General features: G+C 33.6%; 1 long non-coding RNA gene across 1 annotated transcript; it reads right to left on the bottom strand.

Annotated features, from left to right (window-relative positions):
* Positions 1–3834: 3834 nt before the first annotated feature.
* Positions 3835–9505, bottom strand: LOC127867595 (uncharacterized). Its single transcript, XR_008043573.1, has 4 exons — positions 9009–9505; positions 8278–8418; positions 7656–7829; positions 3835–6661 (listed from the first exon to the last, which is right to left on the bottom strand). It is a non-coding gene; the product is annotated as an uncharacterized LOC127867595 (long non-coding RNA).
* Between the last annotated feature and the right edge of the window lie 4552 nt (positions 9506–14057).

Genomic DNA, 14057 nt, shown 5'->3' with positions numbered 1-14057 from the left:
CTTGCTTTCCTCTTTGATTTCGATGTTCTTTCTTTTTCGATAAGTTGTATTGTAGGTGATTGCCAAAAGGTTCTCTTTGCGACCCTTTCTTTTGTTTGAATTTCTTCATTCTGCCTTGCTTTCCTCATTGATTTCAATGTTCTTTCTTTTTCAATAAGTTGTATTTAAGGTGATTGCCTAAAGGTTCTGTTTGCGTCTCTTTCTTTTGCTTTAAAATCTTCATTCTGACTTGCTTTCCTCTTTGATTTCAATGTTCTTTCTTTTTCAAAAAGTTGTATTGTAGGTGATTGCCTCAAGTTTCTCATTGCGTCTCTTTCTGTTGCTTAAAAATCTTCTATCTGCCTTGCTTTTCTCATTCAATTCCCTGTTCTTTTTCTCTCAATGAACTTATTTTGTGCTAATGATCTAAAATTTCTTCTAGATTCATTTTCTTTCAGCCTAAATTTGTCAGATTGTCTTTGTCTTTGTTTGTACAAAGAAAGATATGCTATCCTTTAATGTTCTTTGTTTGTTTATGAATTTCATGTCCCTGTTTTTGATCATTAAAGTATATACTTATCAAAGTTGATGAATTGTCTTAAGTGCAGATTTGCGGAAAACTTTCTTCATTACATAAAGTAGTGTTTCTTGTTTGATGACTCATTCTTTGTTTAGTAACAGAACTGTTGTTTACATTTTTATCTTCCACAGTCCACATATCATGTGCTTGAACACCAATATCATCATTTGTGTAGTCTTTGGAGGGATCTTAGGCGTAAGTTTCACAGCAGTCATGATCTGTTTCACAATACAATCCAACCGGCAGCAATTCAGTTCCTCCAGTGATGTCAATATGCATACTTGTATACATAGAGTACAAGAAAAGTACTAAATCTTCTTAATTATTGAAAGTTGCTAAGGACGATGTGCCGTCTGGAGATGATAAACCATCTGGACCATGAGAGTGGGAGTCAAATAAAAAATACTTCTCACGTTTTATGAACACTGCTGAGCACCAGGCATAATCAGTATGTATGAACTTTGATCAAAAGCAGTATGGAAGGCTTCGTATAAAGATGGCACATGAAAACTATTGAATGTTTGTATGCATACACCTGAAACAATGTCATATTTATTAACAATTATTTGTCTATTTGTCATATCAAGAATATTCACTGAATTTGGAAGTTCTTCAAAGCACAATAGCTTATTAATGATTCTGTTCGCTCTTTTCAAGGTTGACACAGTTTTATTGTACACAAGGTCTCCAACACAGAGTATCTGGTCTGTTGTGATGTTTCAACATAAGAATATTTTGCATAAATCAAAGAACACAAAGCATTTATTGTGCATTGACTACCACGTGATTTAAAACTGAATCTACAATCAGCCTGATGGAAAGATCCTGTAACTATATTTGAAAAAGCCATCCCATGCAAAACATTCATGTTCTGATGTGTAGACATTTGTTCACTGTCAGGATGTTTTTGTTCATCACTAATATTTGCACATTGGACATTTGTTTGCCCATACCCATAGACAAAGTTGTTTTCAATACTTGTGAGGTTAATATTGCGAGGGTAAGCATCAAGGTCATGAACATCTTTTGTTTTTTTATGCCTCTTTTGTTTTGAGGGTGTTTCGGAAGTTTCTGATTGAATTGTAAGCAAGTTATCTGTAGACGTTTTACATGAACTATTCTGACTGCAAAAATCTTGCTGAAAACTGTTGTTGTCTGTATGTAACAAATCTTGTTTTTCTCCATTATGCTTCTGAGCAGATTTGAGTTTTTATATATATAATCTCATTGCATGCTTTCTGTTTTGTTTCTCTTTTTTTAAATTCAGTAGTAGCACGAGCTTCTCTTACTGCATCCTTTATAGTTTGTTTATGCTTCATTGCATGTGCTTGTTTTCGCATACATTTCGTAATTGATCGGGCAGCTTGAGATATCAATGTTGTTGCTTCAACCACACTTGTAGTACACTTCAGAGCAAAGTCTGTGCAATTCATCATATATGAGGTACAATTTGTAGCAATTTCTGCGGCATTCACATCACAAGTGGTTTTCATACTTGCCTCAGATGTCACAATAGGGCGAATCATAACCACATCTGAATATAGTAATCTATCGTCAGATGATGCAGACCCTTGGGAATCTGTGGGGCTTTTTAGACCCTCAACAATTGGTTAACCAGAGTTCTCAAGAACTCGATCACCACCACCATTCTCTGAAATCCTATTCTGCCTCATCCTCTTCCTACTTTCTGCTGAATAGAACGTTTTTTAGCTTGGGCATCCTCCTAAGAAAAATTACGTTTCACATGTGGTGAAACAAAATTGAAGACATTTCACAAAAAAACATGTGGTAAAATCTGGGTAACATTTATCTTTGATTTACATAATAATTTCTTGCATAATAAAACGAGATAATGGAGACAACATGAAACATAGCAAGAGCATGAAAAAAGGTCTAAAAGCAAAAATCAAAAGTACACTTTATAATGGGCGGGTGATACAACTTGGAAAAATATCATGCTCATAAAGATAGTCACCATGTTTGAAGATGATATTATTTAAACTAATTGAGTACACTAAATAAAGATAAAATAAGAACATGTGTACTCGGCAAGTATTATTAAGATTGAACTATTATTAGACAAACAAAGAAAACTACCAAACCCTTGAGAGCCTTGTTTTTAAACAAACGGGAACTATTTTCAGACTCACCTTGCGATAATATTTCCAAATAAAAAATCACACCTGTTTAAAACACAAATCTTAATAATAACCTAAAAAAATAACGCCTCATCAATAAAGTAAAAAAAAAATGTTCAAAACACAAATCTTTCATAATCACATCCTAATTCACTTTTCATCAATCAATATAGTAAAAAAATCAACACATCCTGTTTAATACACACATCTTTCATTCACACCTTATCAATAGAGCTCTGCCTCAAAATGATAACTTCTCAGAAATCAAAGACCATGCATCAAAAGTATTTGATGCAATAACCAGCTTGGGCCTTACTTAACCATGTACCAGACTGAGACAAAGAGAGTATCAAGTTACTGGTCAGTAATAGGAGTTTGCCTTTGATCTCCCAAGAACTGCTAGATTCTCAGCATGAAATGGCACCATTAATTACAGAAGCTGCACTACAGTGATAACTGATTTAGGTGATACACAAACAATTATACACAATCATGTCTAAACTTGGTCAACAGTTTGTATTCAGTTTGAGGCAAATGCCTGTATAAAGCACTAACAAACACCCGTGATCACTATTATTTAATTCACTCAATTCACTTCACTGAACAAATAATTAAGAACTCGCTTTCATTGTATTATTCATTTAAGTCTAATGTAAGACACTTTCAGAAAAACAAACAGTTTAAATCCATTTCTTCGGCTTTGATTAATCACTTATAGCTAGCGTTAATCACAACACACTAAGTCACTTTAATTAAACGATTAGCTGAGATTTGTCATTCAATAAATTCACTATGTTCACTCATCACAAACACACTAACTTGTTGTTGCATAACTTCACTAAGTCCTGTTCTTTACTAAATCACTAACTCAATATTTTCACTTAGAGAAAAAAATACTATTTCACTTTGCCTTAATAATAACTTAACTAATAATTGCACTTAGTTAAGGATGTTCGATCGTTTTGTGAAAATTTTCAAAATATCCGGAATGCTATAATTTTTTGTATGGTGATTAATGAATCTGTATCTGAAATTAATATAAAATAAAAAAGAGAGGTCACCGTGAATAATTTTGAGATAACGAAGGTTTTTAAATGCCATGTGCGTTTGAAAAAAGGTCATTTTTGCGGGGCATAAATTTGGGGGTACGGTAAAATGTTTTTGTGTAATACATTTAAAATGGCATAATAGTATTGAGATTGCATTATATTAGCAACTGTAACATGTGTATTATCATAGTGAACAGTTTTAAAACCAAAAATTATGGAAATCGTAAAAAATAATGAGAAATAAGTATGACTAGTTTTTTGTTTGTTTTGAATTTTTTATTGCACAGTTCAAAATAGATAACATGCAACACAGATACATATTTCTGTTGATGTAATATTCATATTCATTTGAATTTCTCAATAATTAAAGTAAACTAGCTAAGCATTAAAATGAAGTAAAGAAATTGATAGGTCACCGTGGATTTTTTTTTGCTATAGACATTTTAATATGGACGTAATTTCAAAAATACAATGACTAACATTGTAATAGTAATTAAAACATATCTATATAATAACTGCTCCATAACAATCAAATTATCAACTGAAATGTGATACACGTAGAAATATTTATAATGTATATTGTTATGAAAATATTTCAGATGTAACAACTGTAAAAACAATGTTGATGTTCAAATAAACATCTTAAATTACCCCACCCACCTGTTACCCATGTTGTTGGTTGTAAATTGAGCATATGTATTAGGTATTTTAAAATTATTTTTAAAACTGTGTGATGTGTATTTAAAGACAAGAGGCCATGATGGCCCTGTATCGCTCCACTGCTGAAAAAAAGACTGAAACAAATATTCTCCGCATGTGCAGATACTTAAATATAGGCCCTATTTAAGCACATGTACAATTTTGTGACCACCTGGGCTGGGTCAAATTTAACCCCAGGGGCATAATTTGAGCAAACTTTGTAGAGGACTACTATATCTCACTCCATACAAAATGTGGTGGCCCTAAGTCTTAGATGTAGAGTTAAGGACAAGAATATTTTTAAAGTTTTCATAAAATAAGCAAGATACAAGCGTATATAATGTTCAATTTTGTGACCTGCGGGTCAGGGTCAAATTTGACCCAAAGTAACAAACTTGGTAGATGACTATAAGATGTTCCTGCATACCAAATTTGGTAGCCATAGTCAGAATGGTTTTCGACAAAATTTTTAAAGATTTCACAAAATAGGCGCTTTATAAGCGTTTATTAAATTTTGTGACCCCCCGCGGCAGGGTCAAAGTTGACCCCAGAGGCATTATTTGAACAAATTTGGTAGAGGTTTATAAGATGTCACTACATACCAAATTTGGTAGCCCTAGGCCCAATAGATATGGACAATTTTTTTTCACAAATAAAGCACTTTATAAGCATATGTTCAGTTTTGTGACCCCCGGGGCAGTTTCAAATTTAACCCAAGGGGCATAATTTGAACAAACTTGGTAGAGAACTATCACATGTCATTACATACCAAATTTGGTAGCCCTATGCCATACTAATATGAACAAGAAGATTTTTAAAGTTTTCACAAAAAATGCCTAATATAAGCATATGTTCAATTTTGTGACCGTCAGGGCAGGGTCAAACTTGACCCTAGGGGCATAATTTGAACAAACTTGGTAGAGGACTATAAGATGCCACTACATACCAAATTTGGAAGCCCAAGGCCCAATGGTTATGGACGAAAAAATATGTGAAGTTTTCACAAAATAGACCCTATATAAGCATATGTTCAATTTTGTGACCCCGGGGCAGGGTCAAATTTGACCCCAGGGGCATAATTTGAACAACGTTGAAAGAGGAACATTCCTGAGAAATTTCATCACAATTGGACCAGTAGTTTAGGAGAAGATGTTTAAAGGAAACGTTCAGGCACGCACGCACGACGGACACAGAATCATAACATAAGCCCCGCTGGCCTTTGGCCAGTGAAGCTTAAAACAACAAAGAATACAATAAGCTGGGCAATTATGTTTCACACACCATCTGTGGTTTAATGCACTGCCAAAAATATCTTACAACTTAGGTGAAACATGAGAAATACAACTGACATAAGAATCACAACTATGTTCGTCATCGAGAAGGAAAAACAATGATGTAACAGCTATTAGATTTCATAACTTATCTATATACAAGATGCAAATTACAATTGGTTAGATGTCAGGCAACAAATAACTCGCTATTGTACATATTATTTTCTCTGATTTTGTTACTCTGATTTGTCCGTTTGTAACCTCTGAAAGGGGGCTCCTCAAACCACTCAGTCCGTTTCTTTTTGATACAGGACTCAAATGTTTAAGTTGAAATCCACTTCCTGCAACTTTCCTTGCAATACCTTGACTTATAACTTTTGTATCAATTATGGTTTGTAAAGATTTAATGTTGGAAGCAACATTTAGTTACACATTGAATGTTAACACTGCTCGGTAAAAGCTGAATGAATATTTGTTAACAATTTTTGGTCAAGAGGAACAGAGTTCACTAACTTTTGTAAAGCTAAAATATCCTGTATAGCGCCATGTGCCATGTATAATTCACCAATGACGTCTTTAACTAAATGTTCCCGCTAATATGATTTCATATTTGGTAATATTTCCTTTAACATTTTTAAGTATCTAAAAAGCCACAAATATTTTGCTGAAACTCAAACATTTTTCAACAAGGATGGATAGCACGGAGCAACACTTTACAATCAAAAGACTCTATATTATGCCCAACTAAAATAATTGGTGAACATTTCTGTAAGAATGTTATAAAACTTGTCAATGCAGATTTGATGGGGACAGCTGTTACTGTTTGTCTCTTGACAAGCATAGAGTCGCTAACAACTGTCACTCCAGTTATTTCTGACGCTTGCAAGGAAATCTTCTGACCAGTTGAATGCACTGCAGCTATCTGAATTATGTGAGAAGTGTGCTCTGAAAAAACAAAACAAAAATTTTAAATAGAAATTGCACAAAATCCATTTTAGCCCCGTTAATCACAGAGCCCTGGGTCGCTCCCCCAAGTACAATGTAAACTTCTTAAAATACATTTGAAGTGTTTACAATAAATATAAAAGGGAAAAACATTGCCCCCCACCAGGACAGGACTTTTTTTGAAGCTTAATGTGAACAATCGTAGAAGAGGTTCCTTCACATTCATTCTCTATGCATTGTGGTTTAAGAAAATTTTCAGTTGAAGGGTTATTGATCAGAAACAATTTTCACACTTATTGTGACCTTTGACTAAGTGACCATAATTTAAATGGGGGTTATATACTGTCCAATCCCTATGCACATGGAGAGTAAAAAGCCAATCAGTGAAAAAGTTGACAAATTATTGATCGGAAACTTAATGATCTACCCACAGACAAACATCCAGCAAAACAATATTAACTCTCTCTTCCAAGGGGGGCATAATAACTGTTATTATGAAAATTGAAACGCTCTTTTCTTCCATTCATGGATATATCAAAGTAAGTTGTAGGCATCTAATGATCTTATGTATTCATAAATCTGAAGAAGCGAAGAGAATAGTGTTTAAATTTTTAAACGATGCACAATAATATACTAAAGCCAGTTGTGCGTAATGTAACATTGCATCATCTAAGTGGTATTTACTATCATTTTATCAATAAAGATTAAGAATGATGTATTATATGAAAGCAAAATGAGAAATTAGTCTGAACATAACTCTTGTTGCAATTCAATCATATGCTAGGTTGACCAACAATTCACACGATATCTCTGACACATTGAGTTACTCAGCAGTAGCAGGTTGAATTATGTTATACATGTAAGTAAATATGTATATTTTTTAATAGAAGTTCAACTTTGGAGAATTAGAGTACCTAAATACCTGAATTGGACCAAGATAAACTTCTGTATGTGCAACACTGTGAATAAGGAATATGTTAAAAATAAACTTTACCTAACCCTCTTGTTTCCAAATCAAAGAAAACAAATTCCTTCCCAGTAGTGTCTAGCCCTGCTGGACCAGGCTTGGGTATAGGTGGGGGTATAGTTGTAACTTCAACGTCTTGGTCCTCTATGTTTGAACTGTATGTTGGTCCCGCTTGTACTTCTTGCACTGTCCTTTGAATGCCTGAACAGAAAAACAGAATTTCAAATTGGAAAATTTGCTTGCACCTTCATGGGTTATCTCCGATTTTTATTTAAAGAAATGATTACACAGCACATTAATGCTTTTACAATAATCAATTTACAAACATTAGCATATGCTTTTAAATGATACTACTACTTTGCATATATAATTGATGGATCTATTGATACAATCTACAACAAGAAATGTGTCCACACGACACGGATGCCCCAAACTCCAACTTTGTAACTATATAAAAAAATAATCCATACAATTGTAAGAAACCCAGTTTGGTGAAGATCGGATGAAAACTACTTGAATTAGAGAGCAGGCACGAAAAGTGTGAGGGACTGACCGACCCACGGACAGTGCGAAAACTATGTCGCCAATTGGGGGCATACAAATGAAGAATACTGTGTTTTAAATATAAAATGCCCATAATTAAAAATACCGTTCGAGTTTTAAGTCTTATGCGTCACTGTTTTGCTGCACGAGTAACAGTTATAGCCTTTCTTTTTTTGTGCTGAAGGTCATGGAGAAGGGCCAGTTTCGATGTGAAAGTCCCAGGTGAAACACCCAGTTTTTGATTTACCTGAAACAGATTGCAGTAAATGACAGAACAGTTGACAATACACAATGCTAGAATATGCTTATGCGGAATAAAATAATATGAAATAATGTCACTAATTTACAAAAGTTACAACATTTTTTAAGACCTAGTGATCTACATACACACAAATAATAATTAATTCAAGCCCTTTATTTTCAAAACCAATACGTATTTGACAAATTGAGAATATTTATGTTTTGTAAACTTGTAAAATTTCATATTTATTACCGGTATTAATAACTAGGACTGCAGGAAGAAAATAAACTTATGTCACTTTAAAATATACATGTTTAACTAAGGACAACCATTCACATTCTACTGTAATTGTGTTTACTGGCAGTAAATCAGACAAAATATGAAGGAAAAATATAGCAAGTACAATATAAAAAATGTATGCATGTAGACTACACGCGAATTACTTAGAGATAAGTACAATATAAAAAATGTATGCATGTAGACTACACGCGAATTACTTAGAGATAACTATCTGAATGTATTCAAAAGTATCAGTATTTTAGACAATAAATCATGATATAATGCACCAATGTACCAAAAAGACAAAGAAGTCTTACCCAAATGCAAGCTTTGTGATCATGTCATAAACTCTGCCATGTTTCCGTCCAGTAGCCACATTATTTACTGCACCACAATTGCTAAACTGTATGTCCAAAACACATGCCAGTCCGAAATCCCTGCTTTCTACAGTGTTAAGTAAATTCATGGGCACTTGACAAGCACTGCATGCTAAAAGCGATTCGGTCAATGTGTCGAGTTCAACGACACGTCTACCAATTTTATATCCAACTAGCATCGCTGTTGTCACATGTGGTCACGCTTACCGACGAACCGATAGAAAAATCGTCAAAATAACAGTGGTCATACCGGAAATCCTGATTGTCGGTGGAAATAGTCTTTCTATTGAAATCCACATTGTTCTATTGAACGTTGTTGTTTTCAATACCTTTTAAGTTTCGTTTTGTATTCCGAATTATATCCAAATTAAACATTTTAAATGAAAATTATTAAGCCAAGTATCTGATTCTCATTGTTGACAAATTATCGTTTCGTTATCAATAGACGCTTGCATTTGCACAGAAAATAACATCTACAGCGTAAGCAAGCGTTTCATCGATGTCGATCACGAAGTGACGTCAAGCAATCGAACGCTTGGTTTCAATGCAGTAAATCTCGAAAATATGTAAATGCCGAAAATTTAAAGGCGCATAATCAAAACAGTAAAACTAGAATTTACACTCGTTTATTCCAACCTAATATTTTGAAACCGTGAAAATATATAAAGGTTTTTAATTTTCACGATATAGTGAATCAATTACCGTAAAGTGGAAACGATCGAACATCCTTAAAAGAACTAAACTTACTCCACTAACTTAACATTCCCAGTTAGTGAAACACAGTAAATCGTTATTTCAAAATTTTATTTTAGAGAAAAATAAGACTAAGTCACTTTTACTTGGTGAAATATAGAACATTAAACTCACCTCCATGATAAAACTAACAGTTGCTACATTAAACAGATCTGGCAGAGTAATTCACTAACCCCAATCTTTCAATTAGTGGACAAACTCTTTCAACTTAGAGCAAGGGGGTCAGCATCTGCCTGGTCATAGCTCACATATTTGTTAACTGAACATTACTTATCACAAGAACATATGGAACATAGTTTTAACATTCCCTTCTGCTTTACAATGTTTTGACAGTATAATATTATTGTTTTTATTTTAAGAAAATGGAAAGTGTGATTCATAGGTCGTTTGAACAATTAAATTATTCAGAGATGAGACCAAATCAAATTTCCAGTTATTACAATAACTCAATTTTCATTGTCGTATAATACATTTTGTTTTTGAGATTGTAATTTCATTTCCTGTATGCACGTGCATATCAATAAATAAATACATTTATGTAAAAAGTCTTATCTTATAGTCTGGTCTTATTTAAAGGCACTATTCAAGTTCATATGTATTCAGGTACAAGATCAAGGTACATTATAACAACAGTATAGATAAGAACATTATAATAAATAAATATCAGTGAACAAATATTTATTGATCTTGCAGACCTGGGATAACCCAATAAAGTACAAGTACTTATTTCCATTGGGGTTCGTGATGGATAGCATCTGCCTGGATAGCATATGAAAACTATTTCAATTTTTCAAAATACGAATGAGAAATAATTCTTTCAAATTTCAATTAATTTATGTGCAGTACATCCAGGAAACTTTTTAAGGTATCCTGATACAAAAAATAGACCAATAACATGATGCTGCTTTATGGCGAAACACCAATGTGGACCAATGTCATCTTTAAAGAGTCTTCTTTGTATACATGTACAAACATCAAATCTAGCCATGAATATATTTGATAGTACCTTTTCCCTGTTTACATCTTTTAAACAATAAAATGAGACACCATTTAAAAAGGTTACGATCATTTATTTGCAACAGATATCATAATTTATTAGATATAATAACTCATGACAGTAATATTTAAGACAGTGGATAACTTGGCAGAGACACAATAATACTGTTTAATATAAAATGAGCTGTATCCTAATCAATACCCTGTTCCATAATGTCCAAATGTCTATACCATGTAATTAAGTTAGGAAGATATTAGACTGTACTGTTTGAAATTCAAATACACTTATATGGATAATACAACATGGTACAATTATATACCCAGAAAATTTGATAACCTCAAACGAATGGCACTTTACCAAAATTTGCACTTGCACTTTTTGTTGAATTTTTTATTGAACATGATGAATACTCTAACAACTACGTAAAAAATCTCGCACAAAATTGAATTTAATCTTTTTCCGTAATTTGGAGGTCCTTTCAGTTTTTTCACCACCAACAAACACTTTCCGCCTGTCTTTTGCCTCTATCTTTTAATCTCCACACAGTAAGCAAGTGATTTGTAGTCGTAGTTAACTCTATCTGTGTAAATTCTTTTTGCGGTGTAGATTCTGCCATATTATGATTTTACTTCATTGTCATATATTATATGATTTATTTTATATTTACATCATGGGTGAAATTTCAGCTATAAGACATATCAATAAACCATATTACCCAATGACCATTAAAGATAGTTCACGGTTTGTCTTAAAATCCTCAAACATAAAAAATATTTTAAATCATCAAGTCTATTTTCCCTGAAAGAGATCATAACTAAAGAATGTCCTATGTTTACACAATGTTGTTCTAAATACTGTGCAAATCAAGGCCCATTATCATTCAGTAATTATATAAACATTAGATGGCCAGAGATATAATAAATCACTACAGCAGCACTCTGGCCCATCAGGTTGCCATATCAGATTACAATCTTTCCAGGATTCTGCCCATTTCTCTTGCAGGGTTTAATAGTCCTGCATTTTAAGCAGATAAGAAAACGTAACTCTGTATAGTATAAGTACAGTCCAAGAAGTAGGAGAGAGTTATCTCTATAAAATGATAATGCAGGGCTGTTAACAGTCTACAGGCATAGTAACATAGGTGAACATCCAATCAAATGAGAGAACTGCTATTCTTAGCATCCAGGTAAAGATAAGCACTGATCAAAGATCATCACTGACCACTGATGTAAACTATCTGCACTTACAGAGAGTTTAAAGCATTTATTTCATTTCTTAAGAATTATCATACAATGAAAATATACCTGATCTATCATTAATGAATTTATAAGTTATTAACTATCATCAATAAATTTAAAAGTTATTAAAAATTGTAATTTAAAGAATTATTATTGTAAGAATAAAAACAAAGTAAACAATCAAATGAGAAAACTACCCGCCCCTTGGCAGCCATGTTTTTCAAGCAAAGGTTACCATTTCTGAACTCATCCAAGATATCATTGGGACAAATCTTTTGAGCAAGTTACATGAAGATCGGAAAATAAATGTGGCCTCTAGAGTGTTAACAAGGTTTTACAATAGCCATATAAGGAAAAATGCCCCGCCCCCTGGCGGCCATGTTTTTCAACCAACCGACAACATTTTTTAAACTCGTCCAAGATATCATTGGGATGAATCTTCTGACCACGTTTCATGAGGATCGGACAATAAATGTGGCCTCTAGAGTGTTAACTCGATTTTGCTATAGCCATATATAGCCCTATTAGGAAAAATGCCCCGCCATTTTGGCAGCCATGTTTTTCAAGCAAACGTAACCATTTTCGAACTCATCCAAGATATCATTGAAACCAATCTTCTGTCCAAATTTCATTAAGATTGTACAATAAATGTGGCCTCTAGAGAGTGAACAAGGCAAATGTTGACGTCGCACAACGGACAACGCACGACGGACAACGTACAAAAGCTCACCATGAGCACGTTGTGCTCAGGTGAGCTAAAAACATGACAACACTAAACACTAGACCTTTTGGATTCAGAAAGGACCTTACTTCATGAGCATTATCCGAACTCAGTCGGCAAAGAACAACTATATGATATTGAATAAAATTTAAATACCAAGCCGTTTGGTCTTACCCTTCAAGATATTCTTAATGTTTTCATAACAAACATATATGGCAAACAAGTTTCCCGCAATGCTGCACAATATTTGAAACAAACAAACTTGGTAGAGGATCTCTACACGATGTTACATAACACATATATAATCCCTGACCCTTTACGGTTTCAGATAAAAAATTATTATTTAAGTTATTTACTATTAAGTTTAAAAACAGTTATTTGACCCCTGCGTCGTGGCCTGCTTTCAATCCAGGGGTGTGACTTATAGACACTTAGAAGAGGACCAGTATACGATACCACATTCAACATACAAAACCTTGGGGCATTACGATTTCAGAGCTTTTGACGGTATTTCGTACATCTATAAATACACATATTATGAAAACAAGTTTACCCAAGTGCTCAGCATTTGTAACCCGAGAGGTAGGACTTGCACAAACTTGATGTCGAAGTCGTTAAACTTCATTATATACATATAATGAAAATCAATTTCCGACCACGGCGGGGCTTATATTCACCATAGGGCCATTATTATAGGGACCGTTTCACAGATTTGGGAATGTGTTGAAGTTTGTCATTAAATGCTTTAAATTGATAAATGTAAACATTGGAACTAAATAGCGCCAGTAAAAGACAGGAAAACAATTCAATAAAAAGTACTTTTATACATTGATACACCCCAAATATTAAAAAGCTGACCCTTGCGGTTCCAAAGAAGATGTTTGTAGTTTTGATCTATATTTAAAAGTCTTGGTAAAGCTTGTGATTTTGGGGCGTGGCATGTTTTGACATAGAGGCTTGATTTTAAAAAAAACTTCATCTAGTTCCAACATGCAATATTAAATGCAATATTCAAATATCTGGGTCTAGCGGTGCCATAGATTTTCAGTATATACATATTAAGAAAACATGTACATGTAACCGCGGGGCTAATTTTGACATCAAGTGATCCCTGATGCGTATACAGTTTTGACCCCCGGTAGACGATTTGGAGAAACTTAGAAGAGGACAACTCACCAGATTTTTAACTACTGAATCTATCAATTTCAACTGAGAACATTTTTTAAGTTTCCTCTTTCAAACTTATTTAATCTCCATATACGACATACCGGAACTAACTT

This window comes from Dreissena polymorpha, chromosome 2 (assembly GCF_020536995.1).
Source record: "Dreissena polymorpha isolate Duluth1 chromosome 2, UMN_Dpol_1.0, whole genome shotgun sequence".
Lineage (NCBI taxonomy): Eukaryota > Metazoa > Mollusca > Bivalvia > Myida > Dreissenidae > Dreissena > Dreissena polymorpha.
The sequence above is the reverse complement of the archived record's forward strand: the minus strand, read 5'-3'. Positions and strand labels throughout refer to the sequence as shown.